Here is a 25,437-nt window from a genome sequence, read left to right as displayed (position 1 = left end):
ACATGTTTAATTTTCGTTAGTGCAAAATGTAATTAAACAAATAGAGGATTCTGGGTTCCATTATATCCTGAAGAAATATTTGCTGTAACCTTTTTGCATACTTTTCTGGTGGGGGCAAATAATTTCCGAAGGAAAGCGACGTTGTAACACGCCTTAGGAGCATTTCATTTTTCTGTATTTGTTTACTTTTTCTAACAGTCAATGCATGGAACAAACTCATAATTATTCTCTAACATGAGAATAGGGTTTGATAGAGTAATACTAAAAGGAATATTCATATTTTTATTGGGTTATTATAAAATTGATGTGACTTTTAAAATCACCATTGAATGTAATATATCATTATTGAATTCTGATCTAATAAAAGTTTTAGAAGCCACATCATTTTTAAAATGGCTCAATGAAGACATGATCAATCATCCTTATATAGTATTACGTGAGGTGGAGTATAATTTTTGTTTTTTGTTTTTTTTAATTAACGTGGAAATGCTTATTTAAGGTCTTTCCCATCATAGACTTCTACTCAAATAAGGTTACCAACCTATGTATGTATATATATATATATATAGGATTACCACTTCAAATAGAAATATATATTCCTACACAAAACACAACTAATAATATAGAAAATTCCAATCGACATCAATAATCACTCTATATATGTTTCCCCCTTATATCATTGTAAGCTACATGTTTAACTTGTTTAACAAACAATTTAAAAATCCATAATCATTAGAAGCCTGTCGGGGAATTTTTTATTGTTGTCCAGGTGTCAACGACTAGATTGGGCAACTTTGTATGCCCGGAATTGTTAAAGGGTGAGTCAAGTCCAAAACTTTCACCAACTATGAGTAATTGGTGGCTACCGAAGATAAGAACAATTTTTGGTATTGTGATGTACACCTTGATGAATGCTTTCTTCGATTGTTGCAAAACAATAAATAGAAGGGAAAACTTCACAAAAGGGTATCAAATTATTGTGCTTTTTCAATTAAGGGTATTGATGTAGGAAAACGTTTGATTGAGTGTATGCATTTATCAAAATCGTTCAATGTCAGGTATTCTGTCAGCCTCCGTTCTAATCGATGACAGAAGTGGAGTCACGTGACTTCCACGTGATTTTAGAAGGCAAATATCCGTTTTGTCCCTCATCTAAAGCGCAAGACACCACACATTAAATGCAACATACTAAAATTAGCTTAAAACGACAAACAGCATCACATGAAACGCAGCCTATCTCCACGCACCGTTTTAGCCCATCTCTTTCCAGAAACTTCAACTCAAAGCTTGCTTCTCTTCTATGTATACCTTGCCATTCTTAAGCTTCAACCAAGAAAAACCAATACTACAAGACTAGGCTAGCGTCCATCTCAGAGAAGGTCCACCTCAGAGACGCCGGCGTCCGTGGCTAGCATTCTCAGAGGATGTCGGCCAAGGTGTAATTCTGGTCCTCTGTATTACGGATCTCAGAGGACGCCGACCAAGGTTCAATCTCCATCTCTCTGGCTCTTTGCTCTCTCCATTTCCGGGGAAAGTCAGAGTCTTCGGTTCCAGCATTGCCAAAGAAGGTGAAAAGGTTGCCTAGCTCTAGACCCTTGATAAGAGAAGCCTATTTTCACATATCAGAGGTGAAATAAGCTTGAAGCTTTATCTTTCTATGAAAGAAGAGGTTAAAGATTTGGAGCCTAATGGAATAGTACCCTCTATTTCTTCTTCTACTACTCCTTCTGGGTTTTCTAAGAAGATGAAGAAGTTGCAATGACCAAGCTCAACCATGGCGGCACTGGCACAATAGCAACTGGTTCAAGAAAACAAGCAAACATAGCAAACACAGAACCATTCAAAGCCTTTCGAGCCAAACCCAGGTGAGATCAAACCCGTTGTGGTGATGATGAAGATCCCCCTGTGGCAGTGGACCACCCCATTTGGGAAAGAGGTTGTACAGGAGGTGGAGCTCGTACATGGTAGGGACGTTGGGGGCTACAACAGAAACAACGTGGCCCCTCTTGATATAGAGCAAAGTGATCGAAGAGGTCACTTGGAGGCATTGACGGTGGGAGAATGGCCCGGAAGGCTTGCAGCAAGGTGAAGGCCAAAGAAATGCTGAGCAAAGGGAGATGTGGAAAGCGGTCTTGCACACCTGTCATTAGTGGCGCTGTGCATGCGCCCATTGAACAGAGACAGAGTGACAAGTGTAATTTCATGCACCAAAACAAAGTCCTTGCATGCTAGCTACAGAATAGCAGCACTCATGATGTACATGTTGAACTACCCTCTTGAACAGGCTTTTCATGATCTTTTGGATTCACAAATTCAGTGATACCAAACTTGTTGGTTGCCAAAGAGATTAAGAATATACCGTTGTCAATACATAAAAATAGCAACTTAATAAGATTATGAAAACAAAACAAACTCACCTTGTTGGATTCATGTTTGGCCACTTCCTCTGTTTTAACTTCCATAAACAGAGTAGAGTATATGTGATGGGTTGCCCACATGACGTACGCCTTGCTCTGCTCTGCTATATACACCGTACCATTTCCGGTGCCGCAACAACAATATTCTACAATTTTTCGAGCCATGCACCACCATCGGAGCAAGAACCAGGTTTTATTGAGCCCAAGAACTTGGCTCGTCACCCGTCCTCGTTTCTCACTGAACTATGGTCTGTGGGCACTGGGCACACACGACAGCAACGAAGAATATGCGGCAACGAAATTTCCCAAGCTGCCCTTGTTTACTGAACTCACAAACGACGACGACAAAGCTTCTGATCCTTGGCGGTTGATGTTGTTCCTTAATTGAAGTTCCATTTGATTTTTTATTCCTCCGCAACTTTACGGGAGCGACACAGTGAAACGACGATGGCGTTGACTTTATCTCCTGCTGTGTTTGCAATCTCTGCCTCGTCCTGTGCGCCTTTGAAAGCCAAGCGGCACAACAATTCGGCTTTCTTTTGCTCGCAGAACAGAAGACGACAAAATCCTACAGCCTCGCCCCATCTTCCATCCACCTTTATTGGTGGGCTAGATGCAGATGGAAGATGGGGCCAGAGGGGTGCCATGGAAGGATGAGGCGGAGTTTTGACTCAACTCAGCGGCCCATGGCCATTATAAGTTGGAGAATTTGCACTATGGCCTGAGTCAACTCGGTGGGGATCCTGGGGGCTATTAATACGGTGTCGTCTTGGGGGCTATTAAAAACCCTCTGTGAAGTTTGATACGATGACATTTTGAACGTGGGATTTTTTTTTTTTTTTTTTTTTGGTAGTTTTGTGTATTTGAGCATTTTCTTAAGGGGCATAAAAAGAAGAATGCCCTTAAAAGTCACGTGACTCCACTTCTGTCATCGATTTAAAACGGCGGCTGACAGAAGATCCAACATTAAACGGTTTTGATAAATGCATACACTCAATCGAACGTTTTGCTACATCAGTACCCTTAATTGAAAAAACACGATAGTTTAGTACCATTTTGTGAAGTTTCCCCTAAATATAAGCTAAGGAGCTTGCCGAGAGTGTCGGCTGGATCCCACTTCAATACTTAAGTTAGTTTCTGGAAAGCAATTTGCCTTAAGTGTAAAACATAAAAATTCATCTGTTTGACCAGATACTCTTCACCTATTTATAGGTGAGGCTTTAACTGTCTTTTAAGATTGGGTAGGAGTTGATTCCAAGATTTTCGGGATCAGAGCTAAATATCAAGATTCAAAGCGTTTCGGGATGTTTCAGTAATCTCGGAACTGATTTATCCCAGAACTTCCTCCATACATATTGGGATGTGATATCATATCAGTTGAGATCTTCTGCAAAGTACCTATTGTTGGAAATAATTTTGGATGGTGCACAAAATTCTTATTGAAATAAAATAATATCAATATGAAAATTAACAATTAAATAAATTATTGTTAAATAAATTATTGGTTAAAAATATTCTTGTTGATACTAGACCATATCAATACGAAATAATAATAATAAAATAAATACAATTCAAGAGAATAAAATTGCCTCGTTTGGTTCGCGGAATGGCCATTCCATTAGAAAAAGGAATAGCTATTCCTGGGAATAGAAAGTGGTGGAGAATAGATATTCCTATAGAATAATCATTCTATTCCAGTGGCCTATTCCGCGAACCAAACGGGGCATAAGGAAAGATCTCACAATGCTATAGAACCACGCAAGAACGTTATTTTTAAAGGTTGATTCGTGTTTCCCGGAGTATATAACTCGGTGTGATCGGATCTCTTGACATGCAACCTCTCAGGATTAGACTATAACGTATATTTTCGATAAAAACACACTTCTAAGAACGAAAACTAATAGAACAACCTTTTGATCAAAGTGAATGCAGGACTTTAAAATGTTATTGCATCTTAATGACCAAATGGTCAATGCAAGATTTAATGATTTGTAAATACTAAACGGTTATATTTTGAGATTTTATGACTAACCGTTATAATTCTTTAAAAAGAAAAAAAAATAACGGTCAAAACATTTTAAGATCAAATTATTAAAACTGATTTTTCTTTTTCATAAAAATTCATAAACATTTTAAGAAACAATAATATATTTTAAATACCTCAAGAAAGAAATTATATTTGTAACAACATACAACACCAATCTCCCGGACAACGTGATCCACATATTTTTCTAAGTATTCTTTAGATTTTACACTCTCGAGATACCATTCTTAATCAAGTGGTTTGGGGTCGGTGAGTCCCATCAAAATTAAATTTGACGTCTCGTTCGGGACTCACCACTTACCAACAGTCAGTACTCCAAATGGATTGGCTGAGTAGAAAGTTTATCTCAATCCCCAAACGCGCGGCGGAGTGGACTCGGAGAATTTGAAACGTATCATTAACGCGGTATTGGACGGGAGGACGTATAATTCACTCAGGGGCAATTATATGCTTTTTAGTTTACGATTATTAATATAAAAAAAAAAATATATAATTACATTTACAATTATCTTTCACTTTTTATATATTAGAGCTAGAAAGCAGAAACGACCTTCAATGAACTTTTTGGTATACATATAGTCATAAATCGAAAATGACATTTCCTTTCACCATAAAATATAAAATGAAGGATGTTTAATTATATATATATATATATAAAGCCACATCTATTTATAAACAATAATGTTATGTGATAAACTTCCTGAAATGTTATTCATTTAATATTAAACTTAAACACGTCATTAACGAATAATCACGCAACAATCAATCCTTCCAAACTGGAAAAAGAAATAAACAATTGTCATGTCAACATGATTCCAATTTTCAGGTTTCGTGCATAAATGACGTCTGTCACTTTTATTCTTATTTTTTATATGTGAAAAGTACATATTTTTTTAAATAGTATTAATAAAAAAAATATATTCTAAGAACACTTGTCACTTTATTTGTCCCATTTTTTCAGTGGTCTATTCATCTATGGGACTTTAAAGTCGGATCCGGATTGAAAATCTCAGATTTTCAAATCCTCACTATGCATCTAACGGACCAAAATATGTGCCGGCTATTTGTACCAACAGTGCTATCAACAATCTCTTTAAAATTAAAATAAAAAATAAAAAAACCATAAATCAAAATGCAAAACCATTTCAAAACAAGTGCTTTCTTATATTCTACACCAAACGATATTTCGTACCCGAAATTTCCCCCCGTCTTTAGAGCTCCTCCCTCCCCTCCATCTCCCCAAGATTGACCATATCCAGGCGAATCGACATATCTACCACCCAACAGAAGTCAAGTCACGAACTATCGTAGATCGTCGAGTTTTGAGTGACCCTAAATCGTGGAAGAAAATTACCATACGATGCCAGGTCGCGACTCGTACGCCCCGAGCTCACAAGAATCGTACATCCTCAAGCCCACAACCACTGTACATCACTGAAGAACCACCACACGCTCGCTGGGAACAAACCACCACGGTTATGTTGAAAAATGTTACAACGCTGAAGAGCTTGTAATTATGTAAAAAAGTGGTTACGTTGAAAAATATTTCTTTGGTCCCTTCCAATTTGCAAATTATAGTTTTAAATGATATGGTTACTACTAAAAAAGAATTGAAATTTCATTGCTCCCTTTAATTTATCACACAGGTTACATTGTCTCCCGATATTTCATTTGGTTATTGGAATTTCACCTTATCGATCTATTATTAAAATTGCAATGTTCTCATTCTATCATAAGAAAACAGAAATACACATAAAAATCTGAGAAGAAAAAATATTAAAAAAATATATATAAAAGAAATACCTGTCTAGTGACCTACTGCCGCCACATGGATTTTATTTTTTGATAATTTTTTTAAAGAATTTTTTATATTATGAAAGGTATTGTTTTCATTTTTACTTGTGAAAATCAGACATTGCGACTCTAATGGTAGATTAATAAGATACATTAACCAAATTGAAAGATCACGAAACATTATAAATTAGGTGATAGCTAGATTAAAGATGATAAGTATAATTTTTTGAAAAGAAAGTACAGTAGTATTTATAAAAGGACATAAATTTTCTACAAATCGGTTTATAAGAAAATTTCTACAATACAGTATAAAAATGACATGTGTCCTTTAAGCATGTGAGAAACATATGTTTTTTTATTAATGCTATTAAAAAAATATTAATAAAAACCGATTTGTATAGTTTATATGAAATTCCTTACAAATCGGTTTGTAAGAAATTTTTGTCTTTTATAAAATGTTTGTATTTATATTATTTGTTTTCTTCAAAACATAAAAGCCATATAAAAAAAAAAATCAAAAAAAGAATTTTTTATATTTATTTTTTATAAACTACATATTTGTACAGAACCGGATTTTTTGTTTATATATATATATATATATTTTATTTTTGCCTAAAGAAGAGGAGTAGAAATAATAAATTAATAATTGGAGTTGCGAATGGAGCTCCCCAGGAAAAAGAAAAAGAAATAAAGGTAAGAAAAGGATTTCCAATTGTGGTGGGGCCCTTCTGATTGGGGTAAGGCTTCCCCTTCGGATATATATCATTATTATTTGTCTATTCTCATTCAGTCAAAATCGTAGACTGAATGATTTTGACTGAATGAGACGAGACAATCACTTTATCTACTCCAAAATCCAACATAGATCCTTTGAAACACGCGCAAAGAGACACCGAGACAAATCAAAGAATATTCTCTTTTCCCTTGTTTGGTTCGTTTATTAATGTTTTTGTTTTTTGTTTTTAAAAAAGATTGTTTTTACAAGAATATACTCCGGATACTAGAGGAATCCAAAAATTACAAAGGAGATGCAACAAAATCTTAAATTACAGCATAGTCATGGTTTTTACCTCACAGAAGAAGAAAACCCAGGTGGTATGAACCATCATCACATTTACAGAAATTATTTGGTAATTTTCAGAAATTCTATTGACTGAGAAACATAAACAAAAACTAAAATGAGCTTAAGTTGACAAAATAATAAGAAACAATCACTATAATATTCCCATTTCACAATATTCCCATCTTGAACCCCTTCAATTCCAACCCTTCCCCACACCTTTTTCTTCTGAAGGATAAACTAAAAATGAAAGGAAAAATAAAAAATAAAAATTACAAGAATATATAATTAGTGGAATGAGCCGGAAATCACAGCTTCAGAAGTTGGGCTTCTTGTATGCCTGGGCCTTAGAGTTAGAGATCAAGAATCAGGTGGGTTGTGGAATTTGAGTTGAGAATGCCTCCCCTTTCGGACTACTTTCGTCCAAACCCATCCAACAGGTACCCGATTATGACCGCCAGCCCTCTGAAAATCTCACGTTTGATCCGCCCTCTCCTCGGCGGCGGCGGGAGGCTCTCTTCGTATGTGTTCTTGGGTTTCGATTCTGTGATCGTGGAATTTGAGTTGAGAAAGCCTCCACTTTCGGGCTGCTGTCGTCCAAACCCACCCAACAGGTACCCGATTGTGACCGCTAGCCCTCTGAAAATTTCACGTTTGATCCGCCCTCTCCTCGGCGGCGACGGGAGGCTCTCTTCGTATGTGTTCTTGGGTTTCGATTCTGATATTGTGGAATTTGAGTTGAGAAAGCCTCCACTTTCGGGCTGCTTTCGTCCAAACCCACCCAACAGGTACCCGATTGTGACCGCCAGCCCTCTGAAAATTTCACGTTTGATCCGCCCTCTCCTCGACGGCGACGGGAGGCTCTCTTCGTATGTGTTTTTGGGTTTCGATTCTGTGATTGTCAGTTTTGGGAAGTGGGTATCCATAATTTTGAAGCTGAAGAGAGAGACTCAGCGAGGATATGAGAAACAGAGGAAAAGCGCTAAGAAAAACAGAGTATGAAGTGAGAACGAAGCTGTGGAGTCTCTCTCTGGAGAGATAGAGAGAGAGAGAGAGAGAGAGAGAGTTTCAGAAATTGAATAGCGAAGGGTGTTATTTATAATATTTGATAAATGATAACTCATATTACCAAAAAAAAAATTGATGATAACTCCAAATAATGTGTAAAATAAAGACACCAAGACTATGGGAGTAGGAGTTGTGGCCAGAGATGAAAAAGGAGAATTTGTGGCAGGTTTTTCCAAGATAGTTCCTTACATTGTGGACCCTCCCACAGCCGAACCAGTAATTGATTTGTATGCAGCTTAGTTTGCTTGTAATCTTGTGTGCTCTTGGAAGGTGATTCCCTGTGTGTAGTTTCAGACTTGAAGAAGGAGGGGGCCTCATCTCTTAAAAAAAAAAAAAAGAAAAAGAAAAAAAGAGGAGGGGCCTTCTTGGACTGGATGTAGACAGCTGCTGTTTGACACAAGGCTTCTTCTTTGAAGGAGGGCCTTTTCTTAAAAAAAGAAAAGAAAAAAAAGAGCATTCTTGGACCGGATGCGAACAGCTGCTGTTTAACACAAAGCTTCTTCTTTGGAGGAGGGGCCTTTTCAAAAAAAAAAAAAAAAAATAGGCCTCCTTGGACTGGATGTGGACAGCTGCTGTTTGACACAAAGCTTCTTCTTTGAAGGAGGGCCTTTTCTTAAAAAAAAAAAAAAAAAAAAAAAAAATCATTCTATTCTTAAAATATTTTAAAAAAAAAATAAAAAGAAAGAGAGAAAAAAAAAGGCCCTTCTTGGACCGGATGTGGACAGCAGCTGTTTCACACAAAGCTTTTTCTTTGAAGGAGGGGCCTTATCTATATAAAAAAAAATAAAAAAATAAAAAGAAAAAAAGGAGGAGGAGGGGCCTTCTTGGACGGGATGTGACACAAAGCTTCTTCTTTCTAATTTATCTTGTCTTGTTTGGTAAATATTTATACACAACAAAGTAGTGAGTTGTTAATTTTAAAATTAATAAAAAGTGTTGATATGATATAAAATAAACAGAATTTATATAGAAAAGTAAAAAAATTTTGTATTGTAATGAATTTTTTTTTATTTAAATAATAATAAAAAATATTGATGTGATATAAAAAGTAAAGAAATTAAAATGTTTTGATATTAATTGTTATTAAAAAATATGAAAAAGTGAAAAAAAGTACATGAATGGTACTTAAGTACTATTCTGTCCCTGGCATGCCTTTGCCTATCAAGGCTTATGTGTTTTAGAGAATGTACCTAATCATTTTTCTTCTCTTATATTTAGGGAGCAAGTTTTTTCCTAGATCCTTTGATGGGTCGGTTTCTTATCAACACAGATGGAATTCTGATTTGTTAAAAGAATAGAAAGTAAAAAATAAAAAATAAAAAATCATAACTCCAAATAATTTGTGTAAAATGATGATTGAATGCCGCGTTCGATGATGTAACTCTTCTTGTGGAAAGTTTGTATACGTTGTCTTTTTTAGTGATTTTTATTTAATTAACTACTCATTTTATTCCTTCACGTTATTTTAGGGTGCATTTTAAATGCACTTTTATATATATATATATGGATAGAAGGATTAATTTCATTCGTTCCCGCAAAGATATAACATGATGTTTCAAAAAGAAAACAATGTCACATATACAATTATAAATTTCTTTTATTCAAATTTAAACTATGACTTGTTTAACTGTTGTTTTTGCAAGCTCATAGGCAGAAAAATTTTCATTTCTTCTAACATGACCAATTTGACAATTGTGCATGAAAGTAAGCACCTCGTGTATTTTTTACTAGTTGTTCATATCTACTCTAATTATGGCATGTGAATTTCAATGGTCACTTTCTTAGTATAATTTTTAAGAATATTTGTGGCTTTTTAGGTCTTAGACTCATGATCTCTCATGCTTCATTTTATATTTGTGGTGAAAGGAAATGTTATTTTAGTGAGTTCATTTTCCATCTAAGACTATAATAATCTTTTACCAAAAAGTTCATTGAAATTTGAAGGTGCAGTTTCTAGCTCTAATAAAAAGTGAACGATAATTGTAAATGTTATTATATATTTTTCATTAATAATAATAATAAAAAAACTAAAGCATGTAATTGCTCCTTGTTGAATTATCAAACATCCTCCCAATTTCACGCGTTAACGGTATCTTCCATGTTCTCCAATCCCACTGCGCCACGCGTTTGGATTGAGATTAGGTTTCTAGTCGGGCAACCCACTTGGCCACTTGGAGTGGAGGTAAGTGGTGAGTCATGGAGATACGGAGGGGATTAGGATGTCCAAAAATTTCAAAAAAAGAATTAAATTACGGTATTTAAACCGTTTCTTTATATCAAAATGTTTGAAAAATGTCATATATTAAAATTGTGCATGTTACAGTTAAGAATTGAATATATTTTTATCATGTTCTTTCTCTCTATATTTGTAAAAAAGCTTTAAGCAAAAAATTGTTTTTTGATTTTCTAAATAAGAAGCATCTTTACAAAAGTTAAAAAAAAAAAAAAATGAGAATTTTCGGAGAAAAATTCTTTCTAGCTGCTTTGATAACATGCTACAATTTTAATATGTAACATTTTTCAAGCGTTTCGAAGTAAAGAAACGGCATAAATTTCATAAGTTGAGAATCTACAATTTCTTGAAAATTATAAGAAATCTTAATCCGTAAAGAGGAGAAGACTAAGTGAGATAATTCCAACACGGAATTAAAAAAAAAAAAAAAAAACACATTAAAAGGGTAAAAATTTGATTTTAAAACAATTATAAAAATATTTTTAAAAAAAAAAATTTGAAAAAAATTTTGAACCCCCAAAGACTTTTAGTAGTTCCGTCCCTATCCCAGGGACATGAATCAAGATTTCTTAATTAGGGAGGTCAAAACATGAGTAAAGTGTCAAATCTAATTTTGATAGGGCAAAGGTTGTTAAGTTTGACTTGCATTTAAATAGTCTCGGTGACAAAATAGAAAATATTTGTTAGAGGGAAGCATCTTCATGATTGCAACTTAACTTAAGATAAGATGCTTAGCCTTGAAGCAACTTGGGATAAGATAAAATATTATCTTTGAAGCATCTTTGTAATCATATCTTGTAAATATCTTTTCTATAAATAGAAGCACAAGGCCATAGCAAAATATGTGAGGCAGCCCATCCGAAGTGATTCAAAGCAAAGAAAGAAAGTTTATTCTTCTTGGAAACAATACACAAGTGAATAAAATTTGAGTGTATTAATTGGAGCTTTGGGTTTTGAGTGATTTTCTCCATGTAACTATCTTTAAATAGTAAATTTTCTCTGCATATCCTACAGTGAATGTACCTTAGTTTGAGAGAACCACTTAAATCTTGGTGTCATTTGTGGTTGATTTCTTTTTTTTTTTTTTGTCTTCTTAATTTTTCGCATCTCACTATTCCTAGGAAATAGAACTTATTTCCTAACAAAGGTCCCATTTTCAGATGATTACTAAACAATTTAGTGCATGTTTTTTTGCTAATCCCTTAGGAGCTAGCTTTATTTGTTTATGTTTATTTTCTTTAGTACATGTAATATGGCATTAACTCAGTTACCTTTGGTGTTGTTTAATTGTGTATGCCTAGATGTCGCCTGTAGCACTTACTTTTATTTGATGTATCTAGTATGCATTTATATGTAATAAACTCGAAAAAGGGAGTTTAACCTAATCGGATTAGAATTCTCTTAAATCATTTATCTGATTTAAAAGAATTCGGACAAATAATTATGAGAGATCACTTATAAATTCATTCCTCTAATTCTATCCCTATTATCATCCCATTGGTTGATATCCGTCGAAATTAGGAATTGTTAATATCAAAATGAAAAGTTTGCTTACAAGTAACGCTAATGTCATGGCATTAGAAACAAGAGTTTAGTATTATTAAGTTAGAGAGTTGACTTTAAGCGGTAGTAGAATAGCAGTTGCTCAGTTTCTAGAACTTCAAATATAATCTATGAATTTTCAAACGTGCATTACTTAATTTTGCCACTTAGCACCTTTAGCCCCGATAAATTATAATAGCCCCCTAATTGGGTTAATTATGAAACTTTATAACTCAAAAAATATCAATTTGTTTTGGTAAGATTCATGGAAAAGTAATTTGAATATGGGGATTGAAAAACTACAATTTACCCCCTTAAAGTTTCACCTAAATTGCAATGTTGCCTCCAAAGTGAAAAAACTTGCAATACACCACAACCAAGTTTTCTAATTTTGCAATGTAAGAGCATTGACAACAGTTTTCCTAAAGGAGGTCTATTCCCTAAGTTTTAGGAAAAATTTTAAAAAAGTTACAAAAACCACTTCTACAGCAGCTTTTCTAAAATTTTTATTTTCCTGGAAGTGAATAGTGCTTCCTAATTACTTCCCATTCAATTATTTATTCACAAAATATATTATCTATCTCCTACTTTATTTCTCTTCCATACTTTTAATTAAAGTAAATATAAAAAATATATTATCTTTCTCTTACTTTATCTTGTTTTTCATACTTTTAATTAAAGTAAAAGTAAAAAGAAAAATATTTTAATGATATAGGAAAAAATGAAAGGAAGTTGCTGTGGAATGTTTTTTTTTAAGGGAAAAAAAAAAGTGGTTTTGTTTCCTACATATAGGGAAAATGGTTAGAAAGCTGTTGTGAATGCTCTAACCAATTCTTATGAAAATATCCCTTAAAAAAACAACAAACGACTAAAAAATAACAATATTTTTTGGGAAGCATTTCGCGGTGGCTGGCCACCCCCATTTGCCCATGGGAGTGGCTCAACCACCCCCATTTGGCTGGCCCGGGGGTGACAAACCACCCCCATGGCCCATGAGGGTGGTTCAGCCAGCCTCATGTGGCCACCCCCATTTGGCCATGGAGGTGGCTCTCGAGCCATCCCCATTCAGCCGTCCTAGGGTGGCGAACCACCCTCATGAAGCCACCTAGCTCTATGTGGCCACCCCATTTGGCCATGAGCAGCCACCCCCATTCGGCTGGCCTAAGGGTGGCGAACCACCCCCATAGCCTATGGGGGTGCTTCAGCCACCCTCATGTGGCCAAACAGGGGTGGCTTCGAATCGTTAGGGCTGGCTAACCCCCAAATTTTATTTTATTTTATATTAACTTGTTTTTAAAAAATAAAAATAAAAATTGAATTTTTTTACGGATAAAATGATTTTTGTAGGGATATTTTTGAAAAAAATTTGCATTACAAATTTTTTAAACTTGATTGGGGTGCATTTCAAGGTTTTTTTTTTTTTTTTTTTTTTATATATATTTTTTTAACTTACTTTGGAGGCAAAATTGTAATTTGAATGAAACATTATAGGGGTATAATATAGTTTTCCCTTTGAATATTATGTCTTTGTGTGATCATGAACGAGAGACCTAAGATTCTTGACACACATAAAGGGAACCCAAATTTCATCTACTCACGTCTTTAACATTTTGAGGACAACAAATGCTACCGACCAAAAAACAAGGATAACTATGTTGGAATATTTTAAGAGATTTTTGATTGTCATTCTTAAAAGAGTCAAACCACTTGAAAATATTTATTCTCACTCAAACAACTGTTTAAACTCTTCTGAAGATAGGTTTTTTCTTCTTTTAGCTTCAATCTACATCAACTTAGTTTGGAAGGTAAGAAATAGAGTGGTTAAACACTAGGGTCCAGAGTAGAACTGATACTCTCCAATTGTCCGCGCAAGCCTGTAGTGTTGGATTTCCAGGAAGGCCTTAAAAACCAAGATCTTATGCCAAACCATTGAAGCAAATAATGAAAGAGACGTATCTGTAGCCATTGAAAACAAAGAGTACAACAGTTGTTCATCTTTCACGTACAGAATCCTCTCTCAGTGTCTGAGTGATAGAGTTTGGAGTAAAGACCTCAACCACATATTTACAAAAGCCCAAATTCCATATTGGCCCATCATAATAAAATAGAATTAAAAGGGCCTTTTAATTGGTCTCTACACATAGGATTTATCCCGCACCACTTTAACGCACGTGACATAGCCAAAAAAATGTGCTTTTGGAGATGTGTCGATGACGTGGCCATATTACTATGTGTGTATATATAAATGAAGTCCTTTGAGACTCGGTTATATATAAAGGTTCAGTTTGGATCTTTTATTCGGGTGATTTGTTTAGAATGATTTCAGTTAGTACGATGATTCTTATTAAATACTCTGTTATAATGATTAATGTTGATAGGAATATATTATGTTTTCCCTGCGTAGTATTATCTTTTTGAGGAGTAGAGACCCCTGAGTCTTATTCCTTGTAAATTAGGACTCGAAAGCGAACCGTGAAGTCAATTTCCAGTAAATTAATTTCTCGGGGCATTATATTTTCAATGGACACTCCTGTATCAACAGGTTCCTCCACTACCTCGTCAACTACCCCACCCACCAACCCTTCTCCAGTCATTTTCACATACCAAATATGAACCCATCTCTTCACGTTAAGCTCTCCAAAGGAAACTTCCTCTCATGGAAGACTCAAATTGTTGCTAATCTCCGTGGTCAGGATGCTCCTCCCGTCCTCCACCTCAGACCATTCCCAACCCCATCTTTGAAGATGGTGCGCCAATGTTTGTTGTCAACCCTGCCTTTCTTAATTAGCTGGTGCCAACAGGATCGAATGATCCATAGTATAATGATTTCCACCCTTTCTGAACACTTGGTAGCCAATGCCATTTATACACAAGGTTCAATTTTTGATCATAGGTTTTTTGTTTTTTTTTTTTTAATTCACACGTGATGTTTCATGTTCAATTCTGACCTCTCACTAAAATTAGGTCTTAATCCTTTTCGTGGAAAGTTTCACACACCTCATAGTGTTAATGATTTTCAATATATATGTATGGTGTAATAACATTGACCCTCTTTAGGGGATAGAATGGTTATTTTTCCTTAATTGAGAAACTAGGCAATAGTAGGTAATTGACTTAGCCATGAGAATGGATTAAAAAAAAAAATTAAAATATTTTATCAGATAATCGATTTTTATATTTTGTTAAGTAAATGCTCTTACTTTAACAATATTATATTAATATTATACCCACTTTTTTAATCTTAGATGCAAAAGCCCTAATTGTCAAACTCTAGCCCTATAAATATATACTTTAAGTCGGTCCATCCTCCATTTCATAACCCTACCAACCGCACTCCACACTCTCTTTGCCGAACTTTGGTACCTGCAGACAAGAAGGTAATCCCTTGTCTATTTCTTTCCTTATTTTTTTACTAGTTGACATTCAGCAACCATCTGTACAAATTTTTCCTTTTCCTTATATGCATGGACTTTCCTTTTTGCGTTTGTACTAAGTGGCTATCAGACATGATATTATTTAAGGATTTTACTGTTTTCATTTTAGCTTCATTTTTATTTGGTTTGTAGTGCAGTTGTGTGTGACTGGGTAATTCCTTGACCTCTGCTACTGCGACTTTTTTTTCTGTCTTATTGTTTTACTTACCTTGCAATACTTTTACTTTTGGTTACGTTTCTCCTTTATCTTACAATTCCCTGTACCTGTTGTGGAGCATTTATTATTATTGTTATTATTATTGCTGTCTTCTACCTCAAGTGTAGATCTGGACTTATGTATACCGTACCATGACCTATCCTCTTCACCATTTTCTTTTCCTTTATTTTGGTCCTTGTCTGGTTTATTGTAACCTTCTAATTTATTGTTTTCTAATTTTTCCTATTTCTTTGTTCAACGTGGGTTGTTATTTCTCTTTCTCTCCTTCTTGTTGTACGAGAAAGAGACCCACCTTTCACCTTTACTTCTTGCTTTTACATATTATAATTTTTTTTTTTTTTCTCTTCTTTCATGATGTACTTGAGACCCATTGTGTATTAATTTTTCTCCTTTCTTTTATCTAAACCGAGACTACCTTGGTTTTATTGCTTTTGTTTCTTTGCCATTTTATTTTTCTTGCTGTGACCGTTCCGCTTCCATTTCCTGGAACATGTTTCGTTTCTTTTCTCTTCCTTTGCCTTTGGCCACAGCTTGTGAGGCCTATCATTTCTTCGTTATGTATATATTTTGGAATCCATTCTCAATAGGCTAGCAAAACAAGCTGTAAATATGTTAGTATGTTGTCTAGTGGCGAGCTTATGGTAATAAATTTTTTGAACCTGTACTCAGGTGACTAACTAGCTGGCAGTAATTTAAGTAGCAGCGTTCAGAGATGTAAGGGATTCTCTATCCCTTCTAAAATTGTTTTATGTCATATTGTTTTATCCCTTTATTCTAGCATATTTACGAATAATTGTTCTTGTTATGTATATCAAATTATATTGCTTGCATGAACGAATATTTTTAAATAGTTTTGATATGAAAATTGTTGATGGAAATGATATCCCTTAAATCAGTATTTTTTTTTTTAAAAGCTTTAATTATGAAGAACTTCCTAACTATAGTAAATTGCATATTTTGTTCTCGAGATGGGAAGTCACTATATTTTTTAGTAATGAAAAGAGTAGTGTAAAAACCCTCTCACACGTTGCCTCAAGATGTACTATCAAGAAAGGTGAAAGGAATAAGGATAATTTATGAGAATGAGAAAAGTTTTAGATGATGACACGTGTATGGAAGAGACTCTTATTTTGGCCACAGAGATATTCACAGAGATTTAAGTTCGGTACCGTTGCTTGAGATGGAAGCGCATTCGCTGAAGAAAATTGAGAATGTGGTAATCCGTCTCTAGGTTATGCTAAGTGTATTTTGATTAATTAGTTGACGGGGCAGGCCTGCGGCCACAATTACTTGTCTTGGTCACAGCAAAGATGGCGCAACCTTAAGTACACAGGGCATAATAGTGTACATGAGTCCTATTATGATAAATCAGTTTTAAGCATATTAGTATCATTATATGTTCCATATAAAAGAATATGCCTTAACTTAGTTTTATTGAGAATTGAATCGCATTTAATTAACGATATGACACAAAAAGTTTGGAAGGGTTTTTAAGAGAGTCAATGTTTTAAGAAAGGATTTTAATAAGAATGTTATATTGTGTAAACAGTGATATGTGTTAATTGTGCCTTAAACTGCGACAGGAAATAAATTGTTTTCGAGGTTTTAAAGAAAATGAATTTAACTCAACTGTTTTATGGTTGAGGACTACCTTACTGAGCATTTCTCGCTCACCCTTACTTTGTTTTGTTTTCAAGTTTTGAGCAATGAGACCTAGGCGGCTAAAAATGGGAATTTAAGCTAGCAGTAGGAGCATTGCATGACCCTTTTGTTGTCACAAGTGCACTAACACGAACTTATGCCCTTTGGGCTTTTATCTATGTTGTCAGACTTAACTGTTATTTTGATAATCATTTCCGCTTGTAATGAAGTTTATGAATTAAATAATGTATGTTCACTTTATAAATCATGAATCCTAGTTGAGTGCTTTGGCAGACCTTATAATTTTTGCGTCTCTGAGTTTATATAAGGACGACCCTAACCCTAGCCAGTTTGGAGACATTACATATGGTGTGTGCTTCTTCAATCCATCATATTTGTGATAAGGTATGCAATTTATATACATGTTAGACTAAAAATTGGCTTAGTGACTACTCAATGGGTATCGTCAAATGTTGCTTGAGATGCATCGTCTTGGGTCACACTTACCTCGAGAGTTTTTTTTTTTTTTTTTTTTTTTTTAATTCACACGTGATGTTTCATGTTCAAGCCTAACCCCCTCACTAAAATTAGGTCTTAATCTTGCCAATGGAAAGTTTCACACACCTCATAGTGTCAAAGATTTTCAATATATATGTATGGTGTATGCTTCTTCAATCCATCATATTTGTGATAAGTTATGCAATTGATACACATGTTAGGCTAAATTGGCTTAGTGACTACTCAATGGGTATCAAATGGATTGTTTTTTTTTTTTTGGTACATATGCATTTTGCATGTTGGCATGTTTCATGTCCCTTTTTCCTTCATTACAAAAAGGGGGAGAACATTTTCTTACTACATGGGTGATTAAATATATGTTACCTATTTTAAATCCCCATGCATTTTATGAGTTTGTGGATGATTTCAAGAAATAAAATTGGAAGAATTCAAATCTAACCTCGTTATGTGGTTTGTTAGATTTAGGTTGAGTCATTGGCTTAGATATTGTAAATCTTCTTCATTTGGGTTGTATATGGTTTTGTCACCGAATAGCCAAATGGAGATTTTGATGGGTTTTTGTTTTTTGGGCCAAATTGCTACTCAAAACAAGTTCCTTAATGTAATTTGTCTTCAAGAAATTCAAGTACAAAGAGTTGTGTTCTCAAGCTCGGCCGTAGATGTTCGAACTGTTTGGTCAGGCAATTTGTCTCGTTTGTTGTTTCCAAGTTGTTCGAATAGATTGTTCTGACAGAAGGTTTCGTTCGCATGTTCGTTTCCACCTATCCGAAAGTTTTGGAGAAACAAATGTTTTATCTGCTGAGGCGTTCGCACATGTCCAGACACTTCAGGGATACATAAACTCTTGTCCACAAATGTCCGAACGGCTCACGCTTTAAAGGCTTGTAAACCTAAAAATGTGCATACAACTAACTTACATGCCTAGAGATACTATACATTGAGCGCTTAGCCATTTATTCTGTTATAAGAGAAACTTATTGTGTGATCTAAAATTTTCCATTTTCTTAGAGTTGATCAAACCACGGTGCTCATAATCAACAAACAATTGGAGTCTACTGATGGGTTGGTAAGCGAGACCGAGGAGAAGAATTTCTCGGACAGGATCTAGAGCTGTTGCAGTTGGAGGCAAGTCAGATCTAGAGCTGTTGCAATTAGAGGCAAGTTGATATGTGTCTCAACGACACGATACATGGATTTTAAATTTATAAGTTTTTACCACTCGCAATAGTACGAATCAATTTTACTCTAGTAAGAGTTATCGAACCACAAAGATTAGGTGGTTATTTTGCGTAACGAGATACTTAAAGAGCATATTTAACTTAACTTAAAACAAGAAAAAGATAAAGGTTGTAAAATTGAAGCTACAACAAGTAAATGATAAAAACAAGAAAATGAAAACAAACTTAAAGGAAAAGTATTTTGGGTAATGATCTTATCAAATCCTCAACCAATAGAATGCTTAAAGTCTAAATGGATCTTCCTAACATACATGATATGAGCGCGTAATGGGTGTCAACCATTACGACAACATCGACATGAAAATACTTTAGTTAAGATGTAATGATAAAGTACCTAGTTTCACATCAAACACTTACCATGTAAAGATTTAAACTACAATTAAAAAGCAATTATACTACCAAAGGTGTGGGGGATTGATGCTCCCTAACTTATTACTCTATAAAACATCCTAATAAGCATACACAATACATGAAAATCCTAGTTAGGCTAAATGATAAGGTATCTTAGTTTTACACCGATCTATTCCATATAAATATTAAACTAAAATAGAAAGACGTTTTACACTACCAAATGTATGAAATGACCGATGCTTCCTGTCATACCCTATAAGGTAACTCTAATAAGTAACACATATCATGTCAAATAGAACCATTGCAAAAAAACATTGTTCTCTTTCAAGAACGTTGATTTTACTCAAGAAAGCAAGAAAACTCATAGACAAGTATAACTCTTTTTCATGAATAAATGGATTAGAATATTGAAAACAAAACTTTTTAGCATGAGTTTTAAGATCCTCTAACCTTACACAATCATCAAACATATCAAGAAAAACTCAAGAACATCAAGAACACTCTATAGTTTTCGGAAAAGATTTGATCAAAACTCTAAGAACGGATTAACTACACATAAAGAAAACTAATCTAAGCATGAATTGTAATGAAAACAGTAAAGAAACAAAAAAGAAATGAAGAACACCAATTATATTAAACTTCTAAAATTCGGATTACAAGAAAAGAAAGGAAAAGAAAAGCAAACTAAGTTAGAAAATGAAGAACAAGCTAAACTATTGATGCTTTGGAAAATAAAGCCAGAAAAACATCCTATAAACTAATGATGCCATTGGAAAAGAGAAACCAAGTAATGCATGAAAATAACTCTCTCTACAGCCTCCTATTTATAGAGAAGAGAGTTTACAAATATCTAAGGAAGAGATAACATAAGAGATATTTTATAAATTTTCTTACAAATCGATTTGTATGAAATTTCTGTCTTTTAAAAAATGTTTGCATTTATAGTAAAACTGACTATCAGCAAGAATATTATTTGATTTCTTCAAAACATAAAAGCCATACTAAAAAAATTCAAAATTCAAAATAAGAATTTTTTATTTTTATTTTTTATAAACTACATATTTGTACATAATTGGATTTTTTGTTTTTTGTTTTATATTTTTGCCTAAAGAAGAGGAGTAGAAATAATAAATTAATAATTGGAGTTACGAAAGGAGCTCCCAGGAAAAAGAAAAAGAAATAAAGGTAAGAAAATGATTTCCAATTGAGGAGGGGCGTTTCTGATTGGGGTAGCATTTACAGCAGCTTCCTTAAAAGGGATATGTTCCTTAAGTTTTAGAAAAAATTTTAAAAAAGTTACAAAAACCTATCTACAGTAGCTTCTCAAAAATTTTCGTTTCCCTGGGAAGCACTATTCACTTCCCGATGCATTGAGAAATACTATTCACTTTTCATTTAATTATTTATTCCAAAAATATATTATCTCTCTTCTATTTTATCTTCTTTTTCCTACTTTTAATTAAAGTAAAAGTAAAAGTAAAAAAATAATATTTTAATGATATAAAAAAAAATGAAGAGAAACTATTATGGAGTGTTTTTTGATTGAAAAGTAAAAAGTAGTTTTATTTCTTATATTTATGCTCCGTTTGTTTCGATGTAAAATAATTTCTGCATTTTTCGATGTTTGGCAAGGCGAAATATGACGCATTCGACCCATTTTAAACAATACAGTCGACCTTCACGTTCAAGCAGTTAACCATCACCGAAATCTTGCCTGTACCAAAATCCGACAATATCAGGTCAATGTCGCAGGAATTCAGCGACGAAATCTGGCCATTTTCGCAAGAATTCGGTCGGCCCAGATTCCGACGACCAAAGTGGTCACACTCCGGCCATCTGGCCATCTTTGTGCCAATGAGCTGTCGCTTCGTGCTCACGCGGGTCATAGCTTGCCACGCTTTGATGGCTACTATTTTGTCACGCGCTCTTCCACGGTCCAATCCGTGCGGAATCTCATACCGCTTGTCGCACCACAACCTTCCTTCTCGGCCTTTCTATTTTCGGTACCCCAACCCATGTTTGTTTTTTTTTTCCTTTCACATCTTGGATAAAGAGGCTAGTGGACCGCACTTACCTTCTCTGTCAAAAGAGGGGTGTTACACATGTACTCCTCATCCACTCTTCATCCTCCATTTACAATAAAAAAATCATAGACCGAATGAGAAGACCGAAGAGACAATCACTTTTATCTACTCCAAAATCCAACATAGATCCTTTGAAACATGCGCAATGAGACACTGAGACAAATCAAAGAATTATCTTTTCCCTTGTTTGGTTCGTTTATTATTGTTTTTAAAAAATATTGTTTTTACAAGGATATACTCTGGATACTAGAGAAATCCATAAATTACAAAGAACCTGCAACAAAATCTTAATTTACAGCATAGTCATGGTTTTTACCTCACAGAAGAAGAAAACCCAGTTGGTATGAACCATCATCACATTTACAGAAATTATTTGGTAATTTTCAGAAATTCTATTGACAGAGAAACATAAACAAGAACTAAAATGAGCTTAAGGTGACAAAATAATAAGAAACAATCACTATAAAATTGATTAAAAGATAATTACAAATGCCCATTTCACAATATTCCCATCTCGAACCCCTTCAATTCAACCCTTCCTTCCCCACACCTTTTTCTTCTGAAGGAAAAACTAAAAATGAAAGGAAAAAAAAAAAAAAATTACAAGAATATATAATTAGTGGAACGAGCCGGAAATCAGAGCCTCAGAAGTTGGGCTTCTTGTATGCCTGGACCTTAGTGATCAAGAATCAGGTGGGTTGTAGAATTTGAGTTGAGAAAGCCTCCACTTCAGGGCTGATTTCGTCCAAACCCACCCAACAGGTACCCGATTGTGACCGCCAGCCCTCTGAAAATTTCACGTTTGATCCTCCCTCTCCTCGGCGGCGACGGGAGGCTCTCTTCGTATGTGTTCTTGGGTTTCGATTCTGTGATTGTGGAATTTGAGTTGAGAAAGCCTCCACTTTCAGGCTGATTTCGTCCAAACCCACCCAACAGGTAACTGATTGTGACCGCCAGCCCTTTGAAAATTTCACGTTGGATCCGCCCTCTCCTCGGCGGCGACGGGAGTCTCTCTTCGTATGCGTTCTTGGGTTTCGATTCTGTGATTGTCAGTTTTGGGAAGTGGGTATCCATAATTTTGAAGCTAAAGATGGAAAGTCAGAGAGGGTTTGAGAAACAGAGGAAAATCGCTAAGAAAAACAGTGTATGAAGAGAGAACGAAACTGTGGAGTATCAATGGCGAGTAACCGAAAGGTGTTTTTTATAGTGGAGGATGTACCTAGTCATATTTCTTTACTTAGAGAGTAAGTTTATTCCTAAACCCTTATTCCTAAACCCTTTTAGGGGTTGGTTTCTTATCAATATATATGGAATATTTGTTAAAAAAAAAATAAAAATAAATGATAACTCCAAATAATTTGTGTAAAATGATGATTGAATGCCGCGTTCAATGATGTAATAACTCTTCTTGTAGGGTGCAAAATGCACTTTATATATATATATATATATGGATAAAAGGATTAATTTCATTCATCCACATAAAGATATAACATGATGTTCCAATAAGAGAACAATGTTACAAATACAATTATAAATTTCTTTCATCCTGACTTAAACTATGACTTGTTTATCTGTTGTTTTGACAAGTTCATGGATAGATAGAAAGATTTTCATTTCTTCTTGACATGACCAATTTGACAGTTGTGCATGAAAGTAAGCACCTTTCATGTATTTTCTACTAATTGATCATATTTACTCTAATTACGGCCTGCGAATTTCACTGGTCACTTTCTTAGTATAATTTTTAAGAATATTTGTGGCTTTTTAGGTCTTAGACTCGTGATCTCTCATCCTCCATTTTATATTTGTGGTGAAAGGAAATGTTGTTTTAGTGAGTTCATTTTCCATGTAAGACTATAATTACCTTTTACCAAAAAGTTCATTGAAATTTGAAGGTGCAGTTTCTAGCTCTAATAAAAAGTGAACGATAATTGTAAATGTTATTATATATTTTTCATTAAGAAAAAAAAAAAAAAAAAACTAAAGCATGTAATTGCTCCTGGTTGGATTATCAAACATCCTCCCAATTTCACGCGTTAACGGTATCTTCCATGTTCTCCAATCCCACTCCGCCACGCGTTTGGATTTAGATTAGGTTTCTGGTCTGGCAACCCACTTGGCCACTTGGAGTGGAGGTAAGCGGTGAGTCATGGGGATAAGGAGGGGATTAGGATGTCCAAAAATTTCAAAAAATAAATAAATTACGGTATTTAAACCGTTTCTTTATATCAAAATACTTGAAAAATGTCATATATTAAAATTGTGTATGTTATAGTTAAGAATTGAGTATATTTTTATCATGTTCTTTCTCTCTATATTTGTAAAAAACCTTTAAGCAAAAAATTATTTTTTGATTTTTTAAATAAGAAGCATCTTTACAAAAGTAAAAAAAAAAAAAAAAAAGAGAATTTTCTGATAACATGCCACAATTTTAATAGGTAACATTTTTCAAGCGTTTCGATGTAAAGAAACGGCATAAATTTCATAAGTTGAGAATCTACAATTTCTTGAAAATTATAAGAAATCTTAATTCGTAAAGAAGAGAAGACTAAGTGAGATAATTCCAACACGGAATTAAAACAAAAAAAAAAAACATTAAAAGGGTAAAAATTTGATTTTAAAACAATTATAAAAATATTTTGAAAAAAAAAAATTTGAAAATTTTTTTGAAGCCCCAAAGACTTTTCGTAGTTCCGTCCTTATCCCGGGGACATGAATCAAGATTTCTTAATTAGGGAGGTCAAAACATGAGTAAAGTGTCAAATCTAATTTTGATAGGGCAAAGGTCCCATTTTCAGATGATTACTAAACCATTTAGTGCATGTTTTTTTCGCTAATCCCTTAGGAGCTAGCTTACTTTTATTTGATGGATCTAGCATGCATTTATACGTACTAAACTCGAAAAAGAGAGCTAACCTAATCGGATTAAGATTCTCTTAAATTATTCATCTGAATTTAAAAAAATTTAGACAAATAATTATAAGAGATCACTTATAAACCAATTCATCCAAATAGTTGATATCCATCGAAATTAGGACTTGTTTATATCGAAATGAAAAGTTTGATTACAAGTAACGCTAATATCATGGCATTAAAAACAAGAGTTTAGTATTATTAAGTTAGAGAGTTGACTTTAAGCGGTAGTAGAATAGCAGTTGCTCAGTTTCTAGAAGTTCAAATATATCTATGAATTTTCAAACGTGCATTACTTAATTTTGCCACTTAGCACGTTTAGCCCCTATAATAGCCCCCTAATTGGGTTAATTATGAAACTTTATAACTCAAAAAATATCAATTTGTTTTGGTAAGATTCATGGAAAAGTAATTTGAATATAGTCTCCAAGGGGTAGCTCAATTGGCTGGGGATCACGCCTCATGAAGCGGAGGTCACTAGTTCGAATCCTTCCTCCCTCTCTTGTGTGAACATGTTAAAAAAAAAAAGAAAAAAGTACTTTGAATATAGGGATTGGAAAACTACAATTTACCCCCTTAAAGTTTTACCCAAATTGCAATGTTGCCTCCAAAGTGAAAAAAACTTGCAATGCACCCCAATCAAGTTTCCTAATTTTGCAATGTAAGAGCATTCATGGCAGCTTTTCTAAAGGGGGTCTGTTCCTTAAGTTTTAGGAAAAATTTCAAAAAAATTACAAAAACTCCTCCACAGCAGCTTTCCTAAATTTTTTTTTTTCCTAGAAGTGAGTAATGCTTCCCAATCACTTCTCATTCAATTGTTTATTCACAAAATATATTACCTCTCTTCTACTTTATTTCTCTTTCCTACTTTTAATTAAGGTA

This window comes from Alnus glutinosa, chromosome 9 (genome assembly GCF_958979055.1).
Source record: "Alnus glutinosa chromosome 9, dhAlnGlut1.1, whole genome shotgun sequence".
NCBI lineage: Eukaryota > Viridiplantae > Streptophyta > Magnoliopsida > Fagales > Betulaceae > Alnus > Alnus glutinosa.
The sequence above is the reverse complement of the archived record's forward strand: the minus strand, read 5'-3'. Positions refer to the sequence as shown.